The sequence below is a fragment of the Pseudochaenichthys georgianus genome, chromosome 11 (assembly GCF_902827115.2).
Source record: "Pseudochaenichthys georgianus chromosome 11, fPseGeo1.2, whole genome shotgun sequence".
NCBI lineage: Eukaryota > Metazoa > Chordata > Actinopteri > Perciformes > Channichthyidae > Pseudochaenichthys > Pseudochaenichthys georgianus.
In genome coordinates this window covers 10,109,992-10,131,307 of record NC_047513.1, presented here as the reverse complement: position 1 = coordinate 10,131,307, position 21,316 = coordinate 10,109,992, and the positions used below count along the sequence as shown (strand labels likewise).

Sequence of the window (21,316 nt, the reverse complement as noted above, 5' to 3'; positions counted from 1 at the left end):
ACAAAATAGAAATATGAACCCGAAAATTAGCATAATATCTCGTATTTATAGTTCTTACAAGGCTAGCACATGTGTACTGCTGAAAAAACATGTTCTGGTTTAATTAAGTATTGGAACAGCTGTTGGAGGCTTTTCAAAAATGGGACTTCTGTGCTTCTCTGATTGGCAATCAATGTTCACAGAGATAACATCGGAGAAAAGTCTCTGCAGTGGACTGGCATCCTGTCAGGAGAAGAGTGTGTGTTGTACCTGCACAATTTAAGCTGCTTCACAACACAAACACAACAGATAAGCTCCTGGATTATAGGGCGACTCGCCTCCTACAGGGCTTACTAACAGACGTGGCTGTTGCATACATACGTCTGCAAACATACTGCTGCTTTTATAAGAAGGCTCTGGTAGCTGTGGTTTTGCTTTGATTACCTCTCATGAAAGAACTGTCAGCAGCGGTAATGAATTGAGGATACATGCATCAAGTTGTGGAAATTGCCAACACTTTCCCTAATGTTATGAGGAGGAGCAATAGTGATTTTGTGGCTGGCTTGATGACTTTACTCTTGTTTTTATGTAGCGATTCAGGGGAGCAAATGAAAGCTAATAGAAGCTGACAGCTCAATTCTCAAAGGGAAGCATTTGATAAGAAAATAGGCTACGGACCAGACCTGGAAAATACGACTACGAATGTTATTTAAAAGAGTTAATACAGTACTTGATCTAGGATGTTTATAACAAAACCTTTCCAGTGTTCTGACATGAAGACACATATACAAATGAATGAATACATGAATGATAACATGAATCAATAGCATGGCATCATTATTCGTTACCTTCGCCAGTTTGATCACAAGGAGCTCAGAGTTGAGGTGCGGACTTCCATCCACTGTTGTGATACTATGAATGAATGAATGAAGAGATAAACAAACTGTACAATGAAAATGAACAAGACTGAATAGGGGTGTAACGGTTCACCAACATTTCGGTTCGATACGTACCTCGGTTTTTAGGTCACCGTTCAGTACGTTTTCGGTACAGCAGAAAGAATGATCACAAAACATAACATATTTTGTGAGGGTTTTTAATTATTATTAAACTGTGAATAATGTATTCACTCAAATAAATACAGAATAAACATTAAGGTGCAGCATTTCGATGAACTGAATCTGAATTGAATATGAATTTGAACTTTACTGTGTATTACTCACAAAACACAACATATTTGTTTGGGGTTTTTAATTATTATTAAACTGTGAATATTCACTCAAATAATACAAAATATAATAAAATAAACATTAAGGTGCAGCATTTCGATGAACTGAAATAATATTATATATTCATGTTTTTTTAAAGAAAAATGAACTTGTCCACATTGCTTTCCGAAAGGACAGATCTGCTGGCACAAACAATGTCTCCTGCTGTGGAGAACACCCTCTTGCTAGGGACAGAGGTAGCAGATACAGCCATGGCAACATAAAGATATTTGGCATTTGTAATAGCTTTGACTCGGTCTGAACTTTTTGCGAGTGGTGGAGGCTTAAATGCTAGCGGGAGTTGGGTTTGCACTTTAGTCTTTTTTCTTTTGGTACCGGTGATATTCACGTTCGGGTGATGTCTTTTCAAATGAGTGTGCAAGTTTGATGTATTGCCTGCCGCGTAACCAATTTTAGTTGAACAATGCCGACAAACAGCTTTGGTTCGGTCCACTTTGTCCGTCATCCTTCTACGTAACTGCAAAACCAACATTTTCCCAAACCGGAGACTTCAATGATGCTGGAGGATTTGCGAGCTCAAATGTATCTGCGTTCGCCATTTCGACAGTTCCTCAAATTACTGACTACATTTGAACGCATCCCTGTGATCAGGGGCCTCATTTATAAAGCCTTGCGTAGGATTCACTTGGGAAGGTTGCTTACGTAGGACAAAGCAAATAAATACGCACAGACCAGAGGTCGCGTTAACCGAATATTTTCCGTCAATGACGGATTTTTTCTAACAATGACGGAAAAAGTGGAAGAAAAAAGTGTGCAACTCGATTTTGACAGGAAAGCAACTGGAGACTTCTAGAATTGTGTGAGTACCATTCTGTTTTTAGACTTCTCTGTTTCAGTGTGTGTACTCTGTATCAATGCTCTGTAGTTGATCTGACTGAAATTGTGATTTTAAATCTCAAAACCGCTACAGTATCTGTCAGGCAGAAACTTGGGACAGGTCATTTGACTGAAACCTTAAAACTGAACTAACTGACTGCTAGGGTTAACTTTGATTTAAACATTTGTAGAATACTAAGCTTTATTGAGTAGGTGTAACTGTATTAAGGGTTAAACTCATAACTTTATAACTTAGGTTTTAATGTAATTGACTTAAAAGACAATAACAAGTCAGGAGGAAGCCAGTCTCGATTTCCTTTTGAGGGCCACCAGCTGCAGAGAGTTAACTAATTAAAGGGACGTGGCCCCACAGCTGTGAGAACTCAGCAATCAGGTGTCCATTTTAGGTAGCACTTTACTGGAGCGTCAGCGTCAGACTGGCAACGACATTAGAGTCCTGCGGGAGTCACGAGGGAGGCAAAGAGGAGGCAAATCCTACTTTGATTGAGCTAAGTATTGCTGGTGTTTTATTTTATTTGGTTGTTTAGCCCCTCATGCTATAATCATGTGTATTTTCTCCATTCCTGTTTATGTGTCTTCTCGCAATTATCACTGGCCCCGTGTATCTCGTAATCGATATAACCGGCCTGCTCTCGTCTATCCCACATGCTCCACTGACATCCAACATCTAGTTTCAGGCGGCCTGTGGAACTGCCAGTCAGCTGTTCCTAAGGCTGACTTCATCTCTGGCTACGCTTCCCTGCAGTCTCTGGATTTCCTTGCTCTCACTGAGACCTGGATTACTCCATCCAACACATCCACCCTAGCAGCTCTCTCCACAGCATATTCCTTCTCCCATACACCCAGACCCACTGGCAGAGGAGGTGGCACTGGTCTCCTGCTCTCTCCCAAATGGAGCTTTTCCCTCTTCAAGCTACCTAACTTCACTCCTTCCACCTTTGAATTACATGCCGTCACAGTAACCCATCCTATACAATTAACCATTGTTGTTCTCTACCATCCACCAGGCGCCTTGGGGGACTTCTTGGAGGACTTGGATCATCTCCTCTCACACATCCCTGAAACTGGCCCTCCCGCTGTACTTCTCGGAGACTTCAACATCCAGACGGGGAAGATAGACGAACTAACATCTCTGTTAACCGCCTTTGCTTTCTCACTGTCTCCGTCCCCACCAACTCATAAAGCTGGCAATGTCCTTGATCTCATATTCTCAAGGAACTGCTCTACTTCTAACCTCTATGTAAACCCGCTCCACACATCCGATCACTTCTTCATTTCATTCTCTCTACCCCTTTCCAAACATAACAAACAAATCTCTTCTCTTCCTGCACCTGTCCGCCGTAACCTTCGTTCCCTCTCCCCCTCTACCTTTGCCTCATCGGTGCTCTCAGCCCTCCCTTCCTCTGACTCGTTCCAATTGCTGCCTCGTTCCAATCTGCTGCAGAAACTCTCCTCTCTACTCTCTCATCCTCTCTGGACTCTCTCTGTCCTCTCACATCTCGGCAGGCTCGTCAGTCCCCTCCTGCTCCCTGGCTAAATGACGCACTGCGTGCTAATAGAACCATCCTTAGGGCAGCAGAGCGGGAATGGTGGAAATCCAAACACCGTGACGACCTCCTAACCTATCAGGCTCTCCTCTCCTCTTTCTCTGCTTCGATCTCTCAGGCAAAAAGCACTTTCTTTCAAGATAAGATCCAATCTTCCTATTCCAATCCCAAAAAACTATTTTCCATCTTCTCCTCCCTCCTGGACCCCCCCAAAGCCCCTTCCTCCTCCTCCCTTCTGTCAAGCGACTTTGTTAACCACTTTGAAAAAAAGGTTGATGATATTCGCTCTTCTTTTTCTGACTCACCTCTACTCACCGCTGGGTCACCAGACCCTCCTTCCACCCGCACACTGACCTCCTTTTCCCCTCTCTCTCCAAGTGAGGTTCTTACCCTCATTACCTCTGCCCGCCCTACCACCTGTCCTCTGGACCCTATCCCTTCAAACCTCCTTCAGACTATCACTCCTGATATTCTACCGTTTCTCACCCATTTCATCAACACTTCTCTAACTTCTGGTCACTTTCCAAACAGTCTCAAGGAGGCAAGAGTAAACCCTCTCCTAAAGAAACCCACTCTCAACCCGTCAGATGTTATAAACTACAGGCCTGTCTCTCTCCTCCCGTTCCTGTCTAAAACACTTGAACGCGCTGACTTTAAACAACTCTCCTCACCTCATACCTTAAAGACCGCACCTACAGGGTTACTTGGAGAGGGTCCGAGTCCGACCCTTGTCAATTAACTACAGGGGTCCCTCAGTGCTCTGTTCTTGGTCCCCTCCTCTTCTCCTTGTACACAAACTTGCTCGGATCAGTCATTAGCCCGCATGGTTTTTCATACCACTGCTACGCTGACGACACCCACTTAATTCTGTCCTTTCCCCGCTCAGAGACCCAGTTCGTCGCACGCATCTCTGCTTGTCTAGCTGACATCTCTCAGTGGATGTCTGATCATCACCTCAAGCTCAACCTTGACAAGACTGAACTGCTTTTCCTTCCGGGAAAAGATTGTCCCACTCTTGACCTAACAATCAACATCAGCCCCTCTGTTGTTTCCCCGACTCAGACTGCAAGGAATCTGGGTGTGATCCTAGATAACAACCTGTCCTTCACTGAAAACATCGCTGCTACAACCCGCTGCTGCAGATACACGCTTTACAACATCAGGAGGAAGCGTCCCCAGCTGACCCAGAAAGCGATGCAGGTTCTGGTCCAGGCTCTCGTCATCTCACGCCTAGACTACTGCAACTCCCTCCTGGCTGGTCTAACCTGCATGTGCCATCCGACCTCTGCAGCTCATCCAGAATGCAGCTGCTCGCCTGGTCTTCAACCTTCCTAAATTCTCCCACACCACGCCGCTCCTCCGCTTCCTCCACTGGCTTCCGATAACTGCTAGAATCCACTTCAAGACAATGGTATTTGCGTACCATGCTGCAAATTGATCTGGCCCTTCCTACATCCAGGACATGGTTAAACCGTACACCCCAGCACGTGCACTCCGCTCTGCATCCACCAAACGGCTCGCTGCACCCTCGCTGCGAAGGGGACCCAAGTTCCCATCAGCAAAAACATGTGGGTTTGCTATCCTGGCTCCAAAATGTTGGAATGAGCTCCCCATTGACATCAGGACAGCAGATAGCTTACACACCTTCCGGTGCAGAGTGAAAAATCATCTCTTTCGACTCCACTTCAAGCGATAGAACTATTAACAAAGCACTTATATACTAATAAAGGGCTGGTTTATCTAAAGCCAGTTGAGTAGCACTTGAAATGTTTTTGCTCTATGAAGCCTGATGTACTTATATGATTCTGTTTTCTTCAAGTTCGTATTTTGTTGGTCGAACGCACTTATTGTAAGTCGCTTTGGATAAAAGCGTCAGCTAAATGCAATGTAAAAATCTGAAAGCAGTCCGTCATTTTGACAGATTAGAACACAACTCGGAACAGCGGAACATTATATTACATCCTTAGTGGCCAGGTAGACTGAGGGCGATCTACGTAAGGGATAATGTGCTGCGACGCAGTCATTATGGGGAAAAGAACACCGACAGGCTGATCAGGAGCCCGACGCGAAGCGGAGGGATCTAGATCCACCTATCAGGGGAATGAGAGGTTGGGCCACGGCCGGCCATTGCCGCTCAAAAGCGCTGGAGACGCTGTAGTACATATGCCAGGCCTGTAAGTGGCGCTGTAGTCTGCCACAAAAGCAGCAAAGAAGACTTCCCTTGCATGGTTGCCATGGTTGCCCTTCTGTTTATTCTCCGCTGTGGCTCTTTTTCTCCCTCCCCGAGTCGCGAGTCAAGCGTTTGCGCCTCCTGCTTTAAAACAAATGAATAATGACTCTATATATAATCATATGTAAGGGATAATGTGCAGCGACGCGGTCATTATGGGGAAAAGAACACCGACAGGCTGATCAGGAGCCCGACGCGAATTGGAGGGATCTAGATCGGCATGAAGGTGTTATTTTCCCCATAATGACCAAGTCGCTGCACATTATGCCGCTTATTACATGACCACATTCTCAACAAAGTAACGATATGACTCCCAATATTAATTGAAATGCTTTTACGGATTAAGAAAATGATTTTATTGATTTAAAAAAATAGTTGTATTGATTTAAATTGACATGAATCCGCTAAGAAAAATAGTCCGTTGTTACTGTTTGAACTAACGTAGCAACGGCAGGAACTGCTTCAATAGCGTTTTTGAGGAGCTTTTTGATTACAGATTTGAAAACATCATTGCTTGCTTTAAAAGTAGCACAATTCATTATGTTAAACCTTGGAAAGTATCTAGATATCCCTGCCCTATTGCCAAAGTAACTGGCAACTGTGTCGCCGTTTGATGTCTATGTCTGGAGCGCTGCGTAAAAAAAGGAGGGTTTCTGCCCCGTTACTTCCCTTCTTACTTCTATAAGAATAAAACACGGAAGACAGACATCTCTTTTTCTCCCCTTCTTCTGACAGCCCAGCAGCTGATCTCAAAGCATGCTCCCCTCTCCTGCAGGGGGGCGTGGTCAGCTGCAGCTCACAGAATCAGCCCCCTGCAAAAACAGGGCTAGAAAGAGCAAATAGAGCGAAATGAGGCATGGCTAAAATGCAGGATCTGTTTGGTATTTTTAAAAAAAAACTATATTTATATACTAATTTATATATTATATATTGTTCAAATATAGCATGATATGTCCCCTTTAATGTTTATTTTTTTATTTGGTGGTTTGTGTTCCAGCTGTCAATCAGCTGTGCGCAGCCACTGCAGCCTCCCTGCAGCAACTCTATATCCACCACTTAAATGAAATAAGACAAATGTGTTGTGTAATATCAGCTGCCAAATCTACCAAACATATGGTATTAGTTTCCATACCTCCTGTGTTTTATGAGCGACTTAAGTCTTAGCAAACAGCATAAAACATGATTAAACATGATAGTATAAAACCATGCTTGTATCTATACAACCTATAGAAAAGCAAAACGGCCTCAGTTTAGACCATAGACTGTATATATAAATGGACGTAGTGTCCGTGACGTCAACCATAGAATTCTGCAGAGTTGACGAGAAGCCTAAAGTGGGCGGAGTCCGACACTAACGGCTCGACACTGATGTCAGAGTCTAACTCCCGCCTGCTCCAAATAAGGGCAAAGAGGCGGGACCTCCTGCCACAGAGCTGGAAGTTGTATGCAAACAGAAGCATCAATCTCATTACACCAATCCTGATTGGCTGGTGATCTTGACGTCTACGTCAGGGAATCCACCCACCCTTTAAGTAGCTTGCGCTACTTCGCAGCGTCATTCAAACACCTCTTCTCGCTTCAGAGCACATCTCGAATATCAGTAACCGGGCTAGCTTAACGGTCCACAGACTGAACCCAAGCTAACATTCGGTCGACGGGCGCTTGCCGGTTACTTGTTTTGCTTTGCAGAATAATTGAACAAATATTAACACACCAGTTAATATTGTAATCTGCCCTGCCGTTTTTTCTTTCGGAATAACGGTAAGGTTTGATTTTTTCTTCAAACAGTAACATACCTGTTGCTAGTTTATCCCTCCGCGCCAACACCACGGCGAGCGAGGACGGACTCTTCTCTCCCTCACACCAGAGGAGACGGAGATAAGAAAGATATTAACACACCCGTTAATATTTTTTAAAGAAAGATCTACCCCTTCGTTTTTCCTTTCGGAATAACGATAAGGTTGGATTTATTTTCTCGGTAACATACCTGTTACTAGCTTGTCCCTCCGCTCCGACACCCCGGCAAACGAGGATGGACCCTTCTCTCCCTCACACCAGAGGAGTCGGAGGCTCGGAGGCTCGGCTCGGAGGCTGCGGGTTTAGGATCTCGGGCACGGACTAACACCAGGTCTGCTCGTCCTGCCTTGGGCTGGAACACGCCCAGGAAGCTATCGATACCCCCAGGTTTGTGCGGGCATTTTGCCCGCTTCACCATCAAGAGCCTCCGCTGACGGCTAGCACGCCAAGCTAGCCTGTCGGGACGGGACCCCTTCATGTCCGTTGATTCGCCGGCCGGCAATCGGGACATGGTGGCGACCGCCGCGGAGATTGAGCCCAGCGCTGTGTCAGGCTGGGGCTCAACAACGGCGGTAGCCGCAGAATTGGAGCCCCGCGCCGTGTCAGGCTGGGGTCCGGTGGCGGCAAGAGCCGCGAGAGCGGAGCCCCGCGCTATGTCAAGCTGGGGCTCCCAACTGGACCTCACCGTGGTTCCACCCGCGGAGGATGTCCTACAGCTGGATTATATGGAGGAGGATGAAGAGGATGCCTCTGAGCTCCTCTTATCCGACTCGGATGAGCACGAAGATGACATCTTTGTTTCATCTGCCAACCGCTGTCATCCGCTCAACGTCTCCTCGCTGCTGACCGCCTACCAGGCGGAGCTCTGCGAGGACATGACGATCAAACCTGAGCCTGCCGTGTGGGACGAAATCGCAGCGATCACGGACATTTGCCTCCGTGTACAGCGCTGTGCAGTCCAAGCCACGGGCAAAGCACTGAGGATAATGGTGGTACAGGAGAGAGCCAGGTGGCTTACCCTGACGAACCTTCCAGACCGGGAAAAAGAGGACATCTTGGACATGCCTATTGTTCCCGAGGGCATATTTGGCTCCGCTTTAGCTTCGATGCAGCAGCGGTGTGAATCCAAAAAGAAGGAGGATGAGGCTCTCCAGCTTTGTCTTCCCCGAAGGGTCCAGCCGCCGCCTTCAACTGCCCCGCGGCAGTCCTTCGCTCAGGCTGCCTCACGTCCTGCCCATTTCAAGATCCCGAAACAGCAGGGGCCACAGCCCACCCCGGGTCTCCAGCCCAGACACGAGGCGAGGACGAGCTGGCCAAGAAAGTCTCCGGTTCCGGCATCAGCCGCTCAGGCACAGCCGGCCCAGACTTTCAGCCACCAGACGAGGAAGAAGAAGAGGGCAGCCTGACAGCCTCCTCTCCTCTATAAAGGAGCTGGAAGTTCCCTGTTCTCCAGCTCCAGAACACGTTCCAGTGTTAGATGCTCATGTGTTTCCGGGATGCAACTATGCCCCCATCTTCCCGCCGCCTCGAGTGATGTCAGAACGTCATCCTCAAGTTCGCGCCATGAGGGAAATGGACTTAACATCAACGACAGCAAGCTCCGCTGCTCGTTTAAGTCACACAAACACATGTCATCACTATTGTCTTTTAATAAATAATTTTCCACTGTCGTTTCCAGGCTTAAAGCCAAGGGCGCAGTCAATACAAATGAAAAGAAAGACAATAAAAACAATAAACAGTCTAACGTCTACCCCCCTTCTAAGAGTGGCTGCTACCTCTCTCAGAAGGCGGACGATGTACGGGGCTGTGAAGGCATCACCGCCACGCGCATGCGCAGTGTCGACCGGGGTTGTCAACCTGGGGTACCACCGTGTTCAGACACTAGAGGGCCCCATAACACAACAAATAAAGACACACAGAAGTGAAAAGTGGAGGATGCTCACAGATTCTGCTTGGGTTTTCAAGACAATAACACAGGGTTACAGACTCCAATTCGCCGTCACCAGCCCTCACTTTTCGGGCACTCTGCATTCGCAAGCCTGGGGAGATTCGGCCCATATTCTAGAGCAAGAGATCCTATATCTATAATACCCTCCAAACAGAGTCAGAGCGGTATTTCCTCGTTCCCAAACGGGGAGGGGACGGGATTCGGCCTATACCAGATTTGAGGGCTCTGAACAAATATCTCAAAAGATACAAATTCAGAATGCTCACTCACACATCTCTGTTGCGCCTCGTGCGCCAAAACGATTGGTTCACATCAGTTGACCTGAAAGATGCGTATTTCCACATCCCAGTATATTATCCTTTGGTCTGTCTCTCAGCCCACGAGTGTTTGTACGGTGTACGGAAGCCGCGATAGCCCCGTTAAGACAACAGGGTATTCGCCTGGGAACTTATCTGGAAGATTGGCTCCTTCTCGCACAGTCGGAGCAAGAGGCTATTACGCAGACGAATGTCCTCGTAAAACACCTGCTCGACCTGGGTTTCGTAATAAACACAGAAAAGAGCATGTTGTCCCCAGCCCAGACTGTACTCTTCCTGGGCCTACGCGTGAATTCGGTGCCCTTTACAGCCCGCCTGTCAGCAGAGAGAGTGAAAGCCTTCAGGGCTTGCCTCGCTCATTTCCAGCCACGCAAATATGTTTTCTTCAGATCATGTCTGCGGTTACTGGGGCTCATGACGTCAGCCATCCTGGTGGTACGACTGGGACGCTTACACATGAGGGAGTTTCAGCGCTGGGTAGCTGCCCTCAGACTGGACCCCGTGCGTCATGGCGCGCGGAGAGTGATAGTCACTATGAAATGCGTAATGGCACTGCGCCACTGGCTTCACCCAACTTTTCTAGTACGGGGTGTGCCTATGGGTGCTGTCCTATCGCGGAAGGTGGTCACCACAAACGCATGTCTGACGGGCTGGGGGGGGATATACGAAGGTCGACCTGTGAGGGGTCTTTGGAGCAGAGACCTCCAACGGTCACACATAAATTATCTGGAGCTTTTAGCGGTGTTCCTCACCCTGAAACGCTTTCTGCCTTTTCTCAGAGGACATCATGTCCTGGTGAGGACAGACAACACGACCACAATATCGTATATAAACCGCCAAGGGGGTTTGCGTTCTCTCCAGTTACACATGCTGGCACGCAAACTGATCTTATGGAGCTGCGGACGTCTCCTCTCTCTGAGAGCCACGCACGTACCAGGAGTGATGAACCTCTGGGCAGATCTGCTGTCCAGAGGTATACCACTTTATGCAGACTGGACTCTACATCCAATAATTGTGAGTCAGCTGTGGGTGCGTTACGGCCGGGCCGCGGTGGATCTGTTCGCATGAAAAGAAAACGCTCAATGTCAGCTGTTCTTTTCAATGCGCGATTTAAACGCACCGTTAGGCATGGACGCGCTCGCGCACGCTTGGCCTCCGGTCCTTCTGTACGTGTTCCCACCCCTGGCTCTGATACCCCCAACTCTGGCCAGAGTGAGAGAACAACGCCACACACTTATCCTGATAGCTCCACACTGGCCTGCAATGTACTGGCTGGCGGAGATATATCAGCTGCTGTGCGGGCAGCCGTGGCAGCTCCCGCTACGCAGGGACATACTGTCTCAGGCGGGGGGAGCGATTTTTCACCCACACCCAGAGCGCTTGGCACTATGGGCCTGGCCCGTGAGTGGTATAACCTGAATACAGTGGGACTCCCTCAGAAGGTGATAAACACTATTCAGAGCTTCCTCCACCAGGTCCCTCTATGACTGTAAGTGGAGGGTGTTTGAGGAGTGGTGCCTTCAAAAAGGACACATCTCTTTTCAATGTCCTGTCGGGGTGATTCCATCATTTCCACAGGACCTGATTGATAAACACAGAGCTTTCTCTATGATCAAAGTGTACCTGGCTGCTATTGCTGCATGCCATGTGGGCTTTGAGGGAAAGACGGCTAGCCAACATCCCTTGGTCTGCCGTTTTAGGAAAGGGGCTCGCAGGCTCCTCCCTGTTTCCAGGTCACTGGTGCCCTTATGGGCAGTGGTTTTAGATGGGCTCACTCTACCTCCATTTGAACCCCTGGAAGAAGTTGACATGAAACACCTGTCACTGAAGACAGTGTTGTTACTGGCTCTGGCATCTGCCAAGCGAGTCAGTGACATTCATGCGCTCTCTGTACATCCTTCATGCACTCAGTTTTCCCCGGGGCAAACGAGAGTGTTGCTGAAGCCCAACCCTGCCTGTGTACCTAAGGTGGTTGGCTTATGTACCCCCATTAACATTGAGGCATTTCCTCCGCCACTGTGTTCCTCTGAGGAACAGCGGCCGAATTTGCTGTGCCCAGTCCGTACTTTACGCATCTATATGGACAGGTCAAAAGAGTTTCGATGCAATAACCAACTCTTTGTATCCTGGGCTAACCCTCATAAGGGCAAGCCCGTTACCAGGCAACGGCTCTCCCACTGGATTGTGGAAGCGATTGCTCTGGCTTATACGAGTCAGGGTTTGCAGGCACCAACGGGCCTGCATGCTCATTCTACTCGTGGACTGGCTACATCCTGGGCTTTGTTCAAGGGTGTTTCCATCCAAGACATTTGTGCAGCAGCGAGCTGGTCCTCACCGCTCACTTTTGACCGCTTTTACAGGCTAGATGTCTCTGCTCCAAGTGTGGCCCGCGCAGTGCTGGGCCCCGTGTTGAGAAAGGGTTCTACCTGTTAAGTTCTGGTTGTTTTGGTGATTTTCGAGATAAGCATGTCTAGCAATACGGGAGTTTCAATATCCCATAGTGAGACATCGAACGGAGTGTTATGAATGAGAACTATAGGTTACTTACGTAACCCCCGGCCTCAGAATAACATGAAGTGAGATGTCTCACCAGACGGCCCTTCTTGTTAAGGCGGAGCGAGAAGAGGTGCTTATTTTGAATGACGCTGCGACGTAGCACAAGCTACTTAAAGGGTGGGTGGATTCTCTGACATAGACGTCAAGATCACCAGCCAATCAGGATTGGCGTAATGAGATTGATGCTTCTGTTTGCATACGCGTTGCGGCGCATCCCATAGTGAGACATCTCACTTCATGTTACTCTGACACTGGGGTAACGTAGGTAACCTATAGTTCCAGAGCTAGCTGAGGCTACCAAGCTAGCTAATATGCTCAGCAGTGCTGCTCTGTGATGCTAGCCGGCTAACCTACGTCTGTGCTGACGGTCTGCACATTTTGCATTGCTTAACCTGTTGACCCCCGAGCCTGTTTTCCAGGTCTCAGGCTCGAAAATGACATTTCCAGAACAAATGACCATAACTACACTTCTAAAAGGGGAAACTTAATAATCTTTTTTCTCAAAGTAATGATAAACCTGTGAGTTGGATGTAGAAGAGTCAGAATCAATATAGATGTTTTTTAGAAACAATTTTAAAGAAAATTCAGCTTGAACATAGTGAAAAACTGTAAATTATAGTGTCCGTCCAAAAATCCAGTTGTACTTATAGTGAAAACTACCCTTGGATGATGGGTTAGTAGACTAAAAGCTTTATGAATCCAAAGTACAATATATAATAAGTAACCTGTATCAAGATTGATGCAAAACAAGCGAAATGTGACCTTTTTAGAGAGATTTAGCACAAAAAAACACTTATGGGGTCATTTGGGTGGATTTGACCTATCTCTGGCCCCCCTTGGTCGATGTTGATGATTGACATCTCTTTTTAATCGTCAGAGTAAATGGAATCGAGGGAAAGTTCCACATGCACACACAGGTTACCAAATAAGGAGTGAGAGTGACGCGTAGAAAAACCGGAAGCTGCGCTAACCTCTGGTGGCTACCATTAGCAGCTAATTTGTATTCTCTGATTTTTGCATACAAATTTAATTATGGATTATCAATATTTTTTTCAAAGTGACAAACACATTGAATTAACCTATGGATTAACCTTCAGCTGCATTTTTTCTCGTTTTAATGTCATTGAACATGATCAGAATAACAGCAAAAGGTGAGCATATCTCCGTGTTTTGCTACCTAAAGCTACGTTGTGTGTTGTCTGTATTTGCTTCCCCTGTCACGAGTTCTGATCGCTCAGTGATGATACTTATATTTATATAATCTGTGGAATCTCAGGATATTAGCTAAGCCTGTTTGTGCAGATCCAATAAGTATATCGACTGGTATAGCTAGAGTTCTGAAATAACGGCATTAAGATATTTTCGCTCAAGGCCGATTCAGAGGCTCAGCGTTAGTCTTGTGTTTTTTTTTGCTACAAATAGTTCATATCATCCGTTAGCTGAGTTTCTTCCTGTTACATGGATAAGAAACATTCATCGTTTATTAAATATTAAGAATCCCTCAGATGCTGTTTCCTGCAGATGATGCGTTTTTCCGCACGGGGGCGGGGGGAAAGGGGTTCAACAGGTTAAGGTAAGTGAACATGAACCTATTCAGCAAAACTTTCAGTAATAATCTAAGGTATTGAGTTTTGGGATAATACTTGCATACAAATCTTAAAATGCCTTCAGGTTTCTAAAATATATATCTTGTGGTAAATTCGACAGTGAATCCAGCAAAGATTCAAATATGTGCATGATTTTAGTTATTGATTTTTTGCTGTTACTTAATGATACTTTTAATTAATACAAGTCAAGCTTAGTTACATGTGATGGTAGCTAGTGAGTGCTCTTACCTGTGTGCCTCCTCCACAACCAGCCTGTATTAAAACTCTTACTGTAAGTACCTGTTCTACAGTATCTACTTTACTTTAGCAATTAAAAAGACAAAATCAACTACATTTATTGAAATTACAATCTTCATTGTAGGTGCCTCTTCTTCTTTTAAATTAAACTTTCAGACGTGGGATATTGTAATACAGTAATAGTATTGTTTATTTAAAAAATACTGAGCCACAGTAACTTCATATATCTTATTGTCAAAAGCATTTATTACACACATTTTCCCCTCTCATATTCACAGTGTTGATCAATTGAGACAGCGTGGAGTCCAGAGAGCTGCAGAGACTTTGGGATAAACCTCAGCGTGACGGATGTCCGGTCTGTGGGTTTGGCTGGAGAGGACTGAGGTGGAGAGGTCTTTCTCTGGGAGGAGGACCAGGCCTGATGGAGGAGGACATGACCTGATGGAGGAGGATCAGGCCTGATGAAGAAACCACCAAACTACATCTGTGAACCCATACTGAGCACAGCTGTTACAAATAAATGATAGTCCTATGTTTGACTACACACTGTTCAGTGTGCTGATCTTTGTGTTCACAATAAAAGAGTAGTTTCTCAGTGAATGTCTTGTATTGGTCTTTAATCTCATATCAGCTTTTCATTTTCTTCTTGCCCCTCAAAGAAAACGGTGAGGCAGTTGTGTCCTTCAGGTATGTCCTTTCCTAACAGAAATGACAAGAAACATAAAACATATGACATTATTGCAGAGTAAGTGTGTTATTTATGAAAGAGGTGTGTTAGAGGCCTGAAGAAATACATACAACATTATTTGAACGTGTTTTTTAAATTCATCACTTTGTACTACAAAGATAATCAGATTACGAATGAACAGTCAGCAGTTAATCAACATTAAAATATATGTTATTATTAAAATAATATTCAACTGTTATCAGAACTTAGTGCAACTGTAGTGTCATACTGTTTGGTTGTCTCACTGCAAGAACCACTTTTACAGACAATATGTAGAGACAAATGGTAGTAATTTTCACAAAGTAAAATAATAATTGCCTTAAATACATTGACACATGAAAGCTGACAACAAAATCATGTTGCTTGTTGCTTGGTCACATCTAAATGTACCTTTTTGCAAGGAAGGAACAGTCAACTTTCCTTATGTGTCAGTATTTAGTCATGTTTAATGGAATGTATATCAGTGTATTATAGTTGTTACTTATAGTATAGTATAGTAGTTGTATATATTTAAACCAGAACGTTTCTCGATTCTTTGTACAGTATGAAAGGGGTCTTTGTACCTTTGAGTCCATGCTGAAGTTCACTGATGTTAGGAATAGGTCTGTCTCTCGTGGTCAGCATCCTCTGGTCTGTCTGCATCACCTCAACACTTTAAACAAACAGATATCAAAGTAACAATGTGTTGGTCACAGACTTTTTTACATGCAAACTTCATGTCATAATCTTTTTGATTATCCTTAAAAAAAAGTAATGGATATCACAGCCCTTCCTGTATCTTATCAGTTCGATTGTGTATTATTGTATAGTTGGGGTCCTTTTTATTTTACTGTTACTTTGGAATAGATGTTCATGAGAAAGTCAAATAAAATATATGTCCTATGCCATATTCACATTCATTTGTAACACACATAAGGGTAAAAGATCTTTAACAAATGTAACAAATGTAACAAATGTAATGCAATGAAAAAGCTTAATTGTCACAGAAGCACACATAACGTCATATCTAATATTTAAACAAATAATGTCCTTGTCCCTAAAGCATTGACTACTCTATTTTTCCTCGTTAAATGCAGGCATTAAGTTACATGTTCACGTTCTGCTGCCACAATAAGTCGGTTTATCCAGTGTAATGATAATAAAATGCTGAGTAAGTATTGGTAATAATATTAATAAAAACAACAAGGTTTGGGTTAGTTTGTTTATTATGATGGTAACGTTAACCAGTAAGCTTCAATAATCAACTCCAGATCAACAAACCAAATTGCAATATCTACGTTAACGTTATTTCTGGAACCATCTGGAAATGTGAGATTCATATTTTTCAGATTCACAGATCTTATAGTGAGGTTAATCTCATATGCAGTACGCTGCTCTTCAACACTAATGTGACGTTAGCTGTCTGCATCGTCGAGCATAGTGAATTTAAATCAACAATATCAATGCATACAGTTACCTAACTAGCAAACTAACTAATGTACGAGGATGACCTTATTTTACCAACCTCACACAGAAGCCATTCTACAGTATAATCCTTCTTAATGTTTTACACTTCTCTAATATGTTTTAACTTGTATGCTACGGATAGCATCTTTAGCACAGATTAGCTGAATAAAACGACCAGTAAGAAATAAAGTGCTTGAATTTCACTTACCGAAGAAACTGCATTCAGGGATTGTCTGTTTTAACCGCAGCGCAGAGCCATAAAATAAGTCCGATATTTAAATGAAGAATACTCCACCAGGCACAGACACAACAAACATATCAACAAGTTCAAGTTGTGTTCCCCGCATCAGCCTCGCAGCCTCTCCCCTGTAGCATCCTGCTGGAGCTTACTGAGCTAACAGAGCTAGCAGAGAGACAGAAAGCTAGAAGCAGCACTCACTGTAGATACCTGTCACTCAAGGTGACCACGCCCTTATTTATGCAAAAACTTTAAGACCTAATGTAACTAAAAGGGTTGCGTTATAAAACAATTCACCCCCACACAGTAGTGATGAAGGGGGGATCTAACTATACAGAGAATATGGTTTTTTTAACCACGATGTAGACATATTTATTTCTGCTGTAAAGTTGGTAATTTTAACATGGGGGTCTATGGAAATTGCTCCCTTCTGCAGACTGCTTCTACTGGCCACTAGATGAGGCACTTCCTTATTGGCCTCCCGGCTCTGCCCAAGAGTTTGTCGCTTGGTTTAGACGTAATTCTGTCCTTCTGCATACCGCATCATTTATGAGAATACATGTCATAACATCACAACAACATATTCAAGGTGGTTTTCAATAACATATCCGTATATTTCAGTGACGTGCGGTCGGTGAGGTTCATGGCTGGTGAGGCACCTACTTGCCAACCCTCCCGATTTTCGTGGGAGACTCCTGATTCCATAGCCCTCTCCCGGTTTCCTCCCGGGGGCATATTTCTCACGCATTTCTCCCGATTTCTGACAAAATCAGATGTATTCACGACTGTTTCCACTCAGACTTTAATACAGCCACACCATTGTTTGGTTTCCATGGTAGCTTGTGTCTTTAGTAGCGCGCGCAACTATGCTCCATCAAGGATGGTGCTACAGGCCGCAAGGCAGTGCACCTAGAACTACAATAAGCATGTTAATGTTAATCACAGCTCCGGTGATCAGCAACCCCCCCCCACCCCGCGGTGGTTTTGAAATACTCCCGATTTCTGAGATCTCAAGCAGGCCTAGATCTATGGATCTATGTGCTCTTTGCTTGATTCATGCCTTCCCAGTCCCTTATCACGTAGCCGAGGCCTATTCAAATGGCGACCCGCGGGCCAGATGCGGCCCAGAACCAACTCCCGATTGGCCCAGCCTCCCGTGGCCAAATTCCTACACTAGTACAGACCATGAACGCAACACTCCGCGTTGCATAGAAACCACCAAACCACAACGCAACACGTTTTTTGAAAGTGCATCTAGTGGTGCTAGTAACGGTGGTTCTATGATAGCAACTCTAAAACATGTCTCTCTCAACTCTGAAGCGTAAACAGAGACAAAACGGTCATTCATCTTGTGGAGTGTTGGTTTAAAATGTGTCATTACCCGCTTTTTACAGGCCGCTGAATGTCTGGCCCAGCTGAATTTTGTAGTTATAAAATCTGGCCCAACTGAATGTGTAATTGAATAGCCCTGACGTAGCTTATAAGAGCATGGCGCCTTTTTTACATGAATATTTCCAGCCAATCTCTGTTTTGAAACCATGAGCTGCAAAATGAGCACCTTACCCCACTGTAGTGTACAGGCGAGTTGAGTACTTTTTAAATATACCTGAGCAGGCTCTGTTTTGCCGAGGTCCACTGGCACTTGTGGGCCGCTGAGGGGTGGCGGTGTTTGGGGCAACGAAGACGGTTGTGGCTGCTTCGCCTCCATGGGCGAGGCGGGCAAAGCCGGCGAGTCGGGCGTTAGTGTCCTCGACAGTGGCCGCGGGTAACCTAATGTCCCCATGTTCACTTGAAGATGAAGTTCATGCTATCCTTCTGGACAACAATCTTTATTACTTGTTTGTAAAAGTCCTCCTTATCTTCCTCTAGTTTCAAAAGTCTAGCTTCTTCTTTGCGTCTACCGTCTCTGCGTAGAATAACAGTAGCAACAAGAACCTGTGGGCTCACGTGCACCTCCTTCAGTGCGGCAGAGGTTGTGGCTGCTTCAACTGGTGCTCACATTGCCGTTGTATGATCATTGATGAGACCAGCGAGCCTAAATATCATACGTGAAATAAGTTATTTAGAGACTATGGATGGCGAGGACACATGTAATAAAGGGATCTACAAACATTACATTTGTGACCTACAGTGAGATGGTAACAGGCATGCGCTTAGTGCCCGCTTTCCAGCCAGTTGCTGTGGGGTGACGCATATGAGATGAGGCAGATCTAATCTGTGCCTCACCTTACCCCACAGAGTAACTGGCTGGGGCGCGGGCACAAAATAAGTGCTCGTGTTAAATTAGTGCCCGTGCTCGAGCCAGTTTCTGTAGGGTTACGTGTGGCAGAGCTCGTCCCTGCCTCACTTCTCATCGCATACCGATTTTGACGATAAAAAGCGATTGGAATCATACAGAAATCACATTTACAACACAGTTCAGTGGAGACATTTTATTATTATTATTATTTAGTTTTTCTTTAGTTTTTTTCCCGTTACATTGGAGTATGACAGGGGAGGCTCTGCCTCGCCGGTACTCGCTGGTTTATTCGCTGGTATATTCGCTGGTATATTCGCTGGTATATTTATTTCTCCAAGTTACGTTTTTGTGTGCGCTGAGGAGTTTTAAACAGGCGTTTGTTTAATCATTTTAAGATTGGCTTCAATCAATTTTTGCGAATTACTTCTTCACATATTTCTCTCCAGTCTTCCTTCTGCCAGTGTCAGTTTCTCATCTCTCACGATTTTGTGCGTAGTGCGTACGCATGAGTCAGAGTTTGCGTGGAGGAACGCACATTTTCCCGTCAAGGTTGTTTTTTATAAATCGCAAACATTGCTTAGAAACGGGCATACACCATCTTTTGAGCGTGCGCACCGTTTATAAATTAGGCCCCAGCTCTCATAGTATGCCTCTCGTCCAATTAAATGACTTGGTCGCTCTAGGACGCGCTGAACCCAATGTGAGCAAATTACACTGAACTCTGCGACGCAGCACCTGAGATTACTTCCACAAAGTTGTTCACGTTCTCAATTTTTTACATTTAACGTTATATTCGTTCGGTACACTTCGGTACACACGTGTACCGAACCGAAGGGCCCATACCGAATATTTTCGGTACCAATAAGTATACCGTTACACCCCTATGACTGAATGAAGTGCAGTAGACAAAAACAAAGTTGAATGAAAAAAACAAGTGACCCATGGCAACAATGTGTGAATGGTCTGACAGAGTAAAAGCTTTTTCCAAGCCAGGCTTTAATCTTTAGTCAGTGAAAGTGCTTTTCAGGTTTTTATAAAAGGTCTGAAACCCTGTCCACACACTTTTCAAATGTTAGTCTGGCAAGTTCTATGACTCAGTCAATTCGTCACTCACGCCAACTCGCTGCCAGACTGGCTTGCATGCAAAGGTAGCGTACATACCTTGGATTTAAATGTTAAACAGCTTAATTTAGAATAACATTTAAATCATAGTTGGGTTTTGAAACACTTTTGCCATTCAGATTGTATTATAGATAATGTTAAGGATCGCTTAACCAGTATGGTACGTTTAAGCAAGGATAAGTAATGTATTTTAAAAAATTTTGGGGGGAATTCTTGTTGACATAAATCAATAAATAAATTACTCAGGTGAGAAATTAAGTTGTTATCTGTGGTCAAATAATTTAATTTGGCTGGAACATAGCTATGGAAGTTGTGTTGTGTTATGCCATTTATTGTTCATTATTAATGATTAATTATCTTTTCTTATCGTTCCACACATTTTGGGGGTGTTTTGTTGTAGCAGCAGTTTTGAGATGCTTTTGACAGATTGTTGCTCTATTAGAAACATCATAGATATGTACTCGTGAAGTCATGGGAGAGTTGAGTGCAAAGTGGATCTGATGTGTACCTGCAGTGGTGTGGTGGCCAGCAGTTCACACAGCTGCAGCAGCAGGCTGCCCGGGCTGCTCTCGTTCACAGCCAGGTAGATTACGTTGGCCTGACCCGAGGGCGTCATCACTGTCTCCCCCACGAGCGCCGCCAGCGACACGGATGATGAGAAGGAGGAGGAGAACGAGGCCATGGCAGCTGCTCCTTCCATCGTAGCTGTATCCGTAACTCCCCTTCCTCCTCCTCCACCTGGACCGTTTCCCAAACCGGGCACCTGCCCCTGACCCTGCCCTTGCCCTTGGCCCTGCCCCGCCCCCGGTTCGCTGACCCCCACGCCTCCCACCGCCGCCGTCTCCGGGAGCAGGGAGGAGCCCGAGTGGACCACAGCGATGTTGACCCCACCCGAGTCCCTCTCTCTCTCCCGGGGCCGCAGAAGTAGGGGGGGCGAGGGGCGCACAGGCCCCGTGCAGGCCAGGACAGCGAACAGCAGTGAGAGGGCGGGCCTTGGGGCCACCATGGGGTAAGGGGAGGGCCAGTGGCAGCTGTCGGATGGGGTTTGGCAGGTGAGGCCAGGTGGGATCTGGGGATTTTGGGGTAGTGGGTGACGTCTTTGGGGGGAGAGGGAGAGAGGTGGGGGGGGGAGTGTCAGTGGCTCACAGTGCTTCACCTGATGAGGAGAGGAGACCCTGGAGAGGAGGGAGAGAGAGGATG

General features: G+C 45.5%; 1 pseudogene; it reads right to left on the bottom strand.

The window, feature by feature from the left end:
* Positions 1-20,880, bottom strand: part of LOC117455484 (glutamate receptor ionotropic, NMDA 2D-like) — a 233,194-nt pseudogene extending 212,314 nt beyond the window's left edge.
* Positions 20,881-21,316: the final 436 nt, after the last annotated feature.